The sequence below is a fragment of the Limulus polyphemus genome, unplaced genomic scaffold, assembly GCF_000517525.1.
Source record: "Limulus polyphemus unplaced genomic scaffold, Limulus_polyphemus-2.1.2 Scaffold203, whole genome shotgun sequence".
Classification (NCBI taxonomy): domain Eukaryota; kingdom Metazoa; phylum Arthropoda; class Merostomata; order Xiphosura; family Limulidae; genus Limulus; species Limulus polyphemus.
In genome coordinates this window covers 391,737-399,069 of record NW_013665813.1, presented here as the reverse complement: position 1 = coordinate 399,069, position 7,333 = coordinate 391,737, and the positions used below count along the sequence as shown (strand labels likewise).

Here is a 7,333-nt window from a genome sequence, read left to right as displayed (position 1 = left end):
ATTATTTAAAAAATAAATGAATGTTTTTCCAGTGATTTTCAAACGTCATTACTTAATTTGAATAATTTATATTATATCACAACCAATTTTCTATTCTACAAAAATGGAATTTATATTATTGATCTTTTGTCTAAGTAGAAGAACTTACGTGCAAAATTTGACCATATTTCATAAAAGAACTTTTGCTTAATGATGTTTTTGCATAAACATGTTAAAGTTATAAATATATGATGGAGTCTAAATCTTAATATATCTCATTAAAGAAAAAAGTGCGATAAACTACGAGGTATTTTTAAGTTACATCCACTTTCTTCAAATGAGACTTACTTCATGCTTCAAAAGTACGATAACATCCACTTTCTTCAAATGAGTCTACTTCATGCTTCAAAAGTACGATAACATCCACTTTCTTCAAATGAGTCTTACTTCATGCTTCAAAAGTACGATAACATCCACTCTCTTCAAATGAGTCTTACTTCATGCTTCAAAAGTACGATAAAAATATAAGCACAAAATTGAAAAATCTAGTAACAGATTGAAAAATGAGAAAAATATATATATATACACTAAGGTTGATTTAGGAGAAAAAACAAATATCAGATATTAATATGCACAGAATGCTCATACTTTTTAGTAATAAGTTGTAAAAGTATCTAAAGCTTTTTCGAACAAACTTTATTTCCTGAGAAATCCAGAAAAATCTTACTACTTTGGAGAGCTTCCTCGGTTTCAGTGGCTTGGAACACTAAACACTGGGTTTCGATACCCATTTGTGTACCATTGTGCTTAGTAACAAACAAATAAATACTTTGGAGAGAAACTAGAAACTAACGGTCCTTTGTACAAACTCCCAACAACTTATATGGATTTTTCTTTAAAAACTCCATTTTAGTGGTTTAATAACTCCTGGTTGAAATATTTTAATTTGTTATCATTGTCACAAGACTTGTCTATTTGCACATTTAAAATAATTTTGATATAGTATATTCAGCCCTCTGTGTATCTCCAAAATAAATATAAACTGAAATAACACGGGAAAGGAGACTTTATGCGAACAACCATCAGCATTTCTCCGAACAATCAAGTTCACCCTCTCTTTAAAGCTTTTGATCTTCTTTTAATCTCTCTCAAATTCATCAACAGCACTGATAAGATTACCTATGCTCTTAACATCTGTGATCAACATTTTGTCCTCTTCTTTTATCAGTTTATTTTGTTAAGTTTCAACACAGCTTTCAGTACTTCTCAAAATATATTTGAGACCCAAACACATTAAATTAATCGCATAATTTGAAATATATAATATTTGATTTTTAAAATGAATTTAATTAGATTATCACGCATTTCATATCAATCATAATTTTCCTCTTTTTAAAAGAGTTATCAGCTGCTTTAAAGCTTTCATAACCTCGACTAGTTAAATCTTCAGTTTCATTGCTATTTGTACAAGCCAGTCTCGTAGTAGACTGTAGACTATTTCATAGCCAACTATGTTATGGTTTTCAGATCTTACGTAAAAGAAAACAGATAAGAAAAATCTCGTAGAAGCAATCCTGGTCACAACAAATATGAGTTCTTTCGTATTTAAACAGTCCATGTCTTAATTGAAAACGTAATAGAAACTGCCTGATGTCAATGCAGTTTGTCCTATCCTAACAGAAAGTGAAAACGTATGGCATTGTTACTCATGTCAATGTTTGTACATTACCTTTTCTTTAATTCTTGCTTAGCGGCGCAAACAACAAGCATTTTTTCCCCCTTTTGATATCGAAGAGTTTTATCGTTTTTGTTTTTTTAATTCAGTCACCTGTAACAAAGAGCACAAATATTACTAGCCTGATTTATAAATAATTAAAGATAGCTACCATTTAAATCACCAAAAGGCATGAGCTGGTTATGGATCAAAAAGTAATAGAAATAGCAGAGATTTAATGCTGACTGAAAGTTAAATCAATAAACAAATTCAAAGATCAATGTACTTATATATATATATATATATATATATATACATTAAAATTTATTTCACATAACAGTATATATTTATAATTAATATTGTATGCGATTATAAAGTGATTGTCGGAATTTAAAACATATATTCTTCTTTTTGCCAATTGTCAAAATAAAAAGGCTTTTAGTTATATTTCTTAATAGTATAAATAAATATGTTGTTGCTGGGCTTAGAATTCTTCTGCAAAAGGTGTCTGTGACTTGTTTGCAATAAATTCAATGATAAATATATAGCACGCACTTCACTTGTTTTGAAAATAATATATATATATTGGGAAGAAGTTAAACGTATGTACAACAAATTCTTCAACACTATAGATATTATAGGCATATCATAAACACTATACATGTAGTTTTCTCCTTCTTGTCAAAAGTCCACTTAGGCCTATTAAATTACTTTAGAATTTTAGTTGACAAGCCGAAATATCTTCTCTATTACTATCACACTAGTATTCTGTGTGATTCACTTACAACTGTGGCGCGAGTTACCGTAATCGTTTGGTCTTTTTCTTTTGAAGATCCTCTGTTCCTTTTGTTAAAGTGCACTCAGGCTAATTCAATTACTTTAGAACCACGCTTTGATGGAATAAATTATTTTCTTAACTCCTTTTCCACTGTTAGTCTTCAACAAATTATATGTTAGGCCTATGTTAATCGTTAGGCCTATCACTCCTACGGTAGTTAACTTCACGCCGAACGTTTCTTGCCCGTAACTTTGCTCTCTTTCGCTATTATCGGTCTGCTATTGTTCGTCTCTGCTTCCTGCTGTTATCGCTATTTATATCTTTATCACCTACTCGTCTTTCTGCCTTCAATATATTCAATATTGCACGTGACGTTCGATAGTCTCAACATCAATGAATTATTAACAAAACTTTCTACAATCGTCTGCTTTTAACTCTTATTATAACAAAAACTAGACAATAATGAAATATTCACTCACAAAAATAAATTTATCAATAATATCTAGACTAATCAGTCTTTTATATCATGGCAGTAATTGCAAGTAAGCCTAGTAGATTTAGCTCACAAAACATCACAAGAAAAAGACATGCTGTCATCCTTAACATTTCAAACATAAGCCCAGTTTTCATTGTGTGTAGGCGGCGTTTCCAGATCAAAGTGACAATGTATTTAATTAATAAGAGAAAGAAATGTAAGTATAAATGTTTGGTTTCACGTCTTACAGTTTCTTTTTGTAATATACTAATACAACATTTGCATGTAAAATATTTTATAGTAAATTGGCATATTTTACACAATTGTAAAATATACTTGTGTTAATTTACAGCACGACTTCTTCTACAGTGTCATACATTTTTGTGTCAGTTGTCACTTGGAAGTGACATATAGTTCAAAATACTCTAAATTGTTCAAGAAGCATGATTACACCTAACAGACGACATCTGGATGTTTTACTCATGTGGAGAGCCATTGGATAAACGAAAGGTAGTTAATGAAAGCAGATTGTTGTAAATTAGATTTAAGTATTTTAAAATGTTGTTAACAGAATGTGAATCTGCTTCCTAATCAACGGTAGGATTATTCATAAACCTAAACAAGAGAAACAATCATTCACAACATATGCAGGCGAGCTATTCGTGGATTCTGGCTTGCCGCAATTATCGAATATAGGATTTGAGACTTATTTAAATGTCTGTAGCCGTATAATAGTGCAGATAATTAGAAATAGTTTTGATAAACTTGTGAAGCATTCCGCTCATAGTGTAGAATAAGATGGGTCAACATTTACTTCACAGGGGAGTAATTGTTCACCATGTAACCAGATAACAGGTGTATACTCGTAAGGAAATAATTTTGGATCAGGCCTAACTCATATTTATACAGGAACAAACATAATGTGTTGTATGTGGCAGTGTTGGAAGTATGACGTGCCCAGGAATAAGCACTTAAACTAACGGGCGTCTTTTTTCGGCAGAATAGTGTGACTAATGTTAAAAACGAAAATTATCCTACGAGACCATTTCTGCTATTACACTATTGTGTAATTGGTCCTGACTTCAGCCAAAGGGGTGATAACGTGCTAAAATGGACGACGTATTACTTGAAGTAGAATAGATTGACCATATGGAGTATTCTTCACATTAACTAGACTTCAATTTAACCAAACATGTATAGGATGTTCCTGGGAGACGTGTCACATTCCATCACGTGTTTCCAGGCGCTAAAAATATACTGTCAACTTTTTCAGAGGCGTGATCAAGAATAACTCAGAACCCTATCAACACTTTTATTTTAAGCCCAGAATATTTATGGCAGACTGTCCTTACTGTTTGTTCTCCATATTGAAATGAATGATATCATGAAGTATACAGACTTAAAAACTATATCTACCAAATTTTCATTTCCTTGAGAAGGCTGAATGATCGATCATTTGCATTTTAGATTACATGAATGATAATAAAATTCATAAGTATTTCGGTGTGTTTAATTAATGATATTATCTTATAACACTTGTTTGGCCTATTGCGGTCATAATATTACAAATTCCTAATGTAATTGTTTTGAGCGACAAATTTCAGAAATGTGTTTGGTAACAGTCTCACTTTTTGACGACGCCATATATCGATTGCGATTCATATTTACTTTCGGATTTAATAAGCTTAAACTTTAAGACAATAAATAAATTTGGAAACAGCTTTTTTTACTAAATAAACCCTGGCTTCTGCATATTGATTATTATATATATCTAATTTCTGTTCTTCCTCTCTTGGGTGAACATCAACGAAAGCTTTATTTTCATTTCATTTTATTTTTGTGGTTTGTTAGCATGTTATTTATCTTAAATTATTATTATAATGAAAATGTGTTACTTTCTAGTATTTCTTTTTTTTTTACTTCGAGACAGGTTAGAGGTCTATTTTATGTGTCTGCGAAGTTAGTATGGAAATTGTAAAAACTAAAATCAAGGTTAGGGTTAAGGCGTTTCATATTTTTAAAGAGTATTTTGCGATAAATTGTGTACGATAAAACTCTTTAAGTAGGTGAGTATTTCGCTTTGGTGAAATATTTAACAGAAAGAGCATCTCATTTTACTATGTTGTTATTATTAATAATATACCGTTATCGTTTACAAAGTAATGTGATATCGATTAATTTAGGGTTTAGACTATACAACATCACAAGATGCAGTGCAGTTTATACTTTAACTTGAGCTCGCAAGTGAAAGACGCTAATAGTAATAATATATATATACATAAACATATTACTTTCTTTATTAAAAAACAAGTATCAGTATCATAAATGTATCCGGATATGCAATTGACTGTAGATATTATATTACTAGGCCTAAGTGTAACTATAAAAATTCATAGGATGGTATACATTAACTAGTCTAGCTTAAAAAGTTGCTAACGAACTTTATACTTATAGGCCTTTTGTTTACATTTTAAAGTTTGTCGTTTTAGCACAAATTAAAGTATTTTAGGCATCTTTGAATATATTTCAGACCTCAGAATAAACAATAATTTTACCCCGACGTGATAGATTAAAGCTAACATCTTTAGCTTATTTGTATTTGTACATGTCTATTGCAGTGGTGTTAAAACACCTAATCTAGTGTGGAATTTGTCCTTTTATGCCTAACACCGTAACAGAATGATTAAAATCGCATTTGACTTTACATTTATTCCTTTTTTTTTCAATAGTGTTAATTAGACCGTTACAGTTTTTAAAACAATTGTGCGTAAAAACACCAATTAAAAAATATGGTGTGTGTCACAGTTACGGTCCAGGAGACCTGTTGTTCAGGCTAAGTAAAAGCAAACAACATATCATGATGAACGTAATTTCTTTTTTGATATAACTTACAATATAAAGATGTAATATACTTGTATTGCAAGTGACATCCCAGACAGGTTATCACACCTTTTCAGTCATTTTTCAGAAATAAGAACGTAATTAAATGTGTGCATTGAGAATGCAAAAGGAACAATGATAGACTGAAATTTTAATATTAGAAATAATGCGGCATTTTCAGGATAAACTGATTTCCTTAAAGAGTGTTGGGCAGGTTCACTTTGTAACGGAAGGATTGGCAGAATAAATCAGTGGTTCTCAAACTTTTTGAATCCACGGAACTATTTTGGCGTCAAATTTGTGTGACTGAACCCTTCACAACGTTCATTACCAAAAACATTACTGCAATACTGTATCTATAATTCCAGACAGAGTACGTATGTTTAATACAGCTCTACACTCACACACATACATCCAAAGTATTAAAATTTCTCGAGGCAATTACTCGGACACACACACACATAACGAGAAACCTGCTTTCTGAAATAATATAAGTTTACATGACTCAAGCACCTGTTTATACCTAGTCTCGCTCGCTATTTCAAGCTAGTATGTGTTTATGTTTTAGAATATGCGGAATTCTTGCATTCTGCGGAACCCCAATATCTCTCAGAACCCCTGGATGTTTGTTGAAGAACCCCGGTTCAGAAACACTGGTATAAATCATGGAGTAATATTGAATTTAACAAAAGTAGCTAAATTAAAGTTAAGAGATAAACAGACTGGGCACACTGTGTAATACAAAATAATATGAATCTTTATTTATCACTAAGATGTCTTTCTGTCAATTAACTCACTTGATATCCCATGTACCACAAGGTTGTTAAAAAATTTTATTTAAAAAGAGGGAATGGGGAACTTCAAAAGAAACAAGATAGGTAGCTTAACTTAGAGTGAAAATGCAATCGCCAAAAAAAGTAAACATTTAAGCTTAAGGTTTGAGACATAATGTTGACAACATATCCTCAAGCTACAAATCCCCATTTTGACTCCTTGCCTAAAAGCTGTAATATTTAAGAGAGTCAAAATAGGTATTTGTAACTGGAGGATATAATGTTCTTTTAAGATCCCTATTCCTCCATTTTAAATAAGCCATTTTTTAAGAATTTTGTTTCTTTTGTTTTATTTATGTCCATCATGGACATAAATTTGTATAATAACAATACTGCTTTATTTGAAACAGTTTAGATTAATGAAATACGTAGTGTATTATGCGCTCTTGGGAAAGAATGACAACCTTTGGTTTGGCTTCATGGAAATTGGAGGGCTATTGCTCCTGATATAATAGCCACAGTGTTATGGATAGTCATGCTGCATGTATGATCACAATGATGCATGGTGATCAACATACCACATGTTAATTTAACTATATTTGTACCCTGTAGTTATATGGTGAGTCTGATTGGAGGGACTACTGAACTATACCGGAATGGTTCATGGACTGAATTTTGTAGCCGCATAAGTTTTATATATGTATGCACATACGATGCATGTTGGCTGGTATTGG

At 31.4% G+C, this 7,333-nt stretch overlaps 1 protein-coding gene across 1 annotated transcript in view; it reads left to right on the top strand.

Annotated features, from left to right (window-relative positions):
• The first annotated feature begins 4,949 nt into the window (after positions 1-4,949).
• LOC111085016 overlaps positions 4,950-7,333 on the top strand; it is an 89,546-nt gene continuing 87,162 nt past the window's right edge. The window contains exon 1 of the mRNA XM_022381953.1: positions 4,950-5,012. The gene's annotated coding sequence lies outside the window, so the exon portion shown is untranslated. The remainder of the gene's footprint in view (positions 5,013-7,333) is intronic.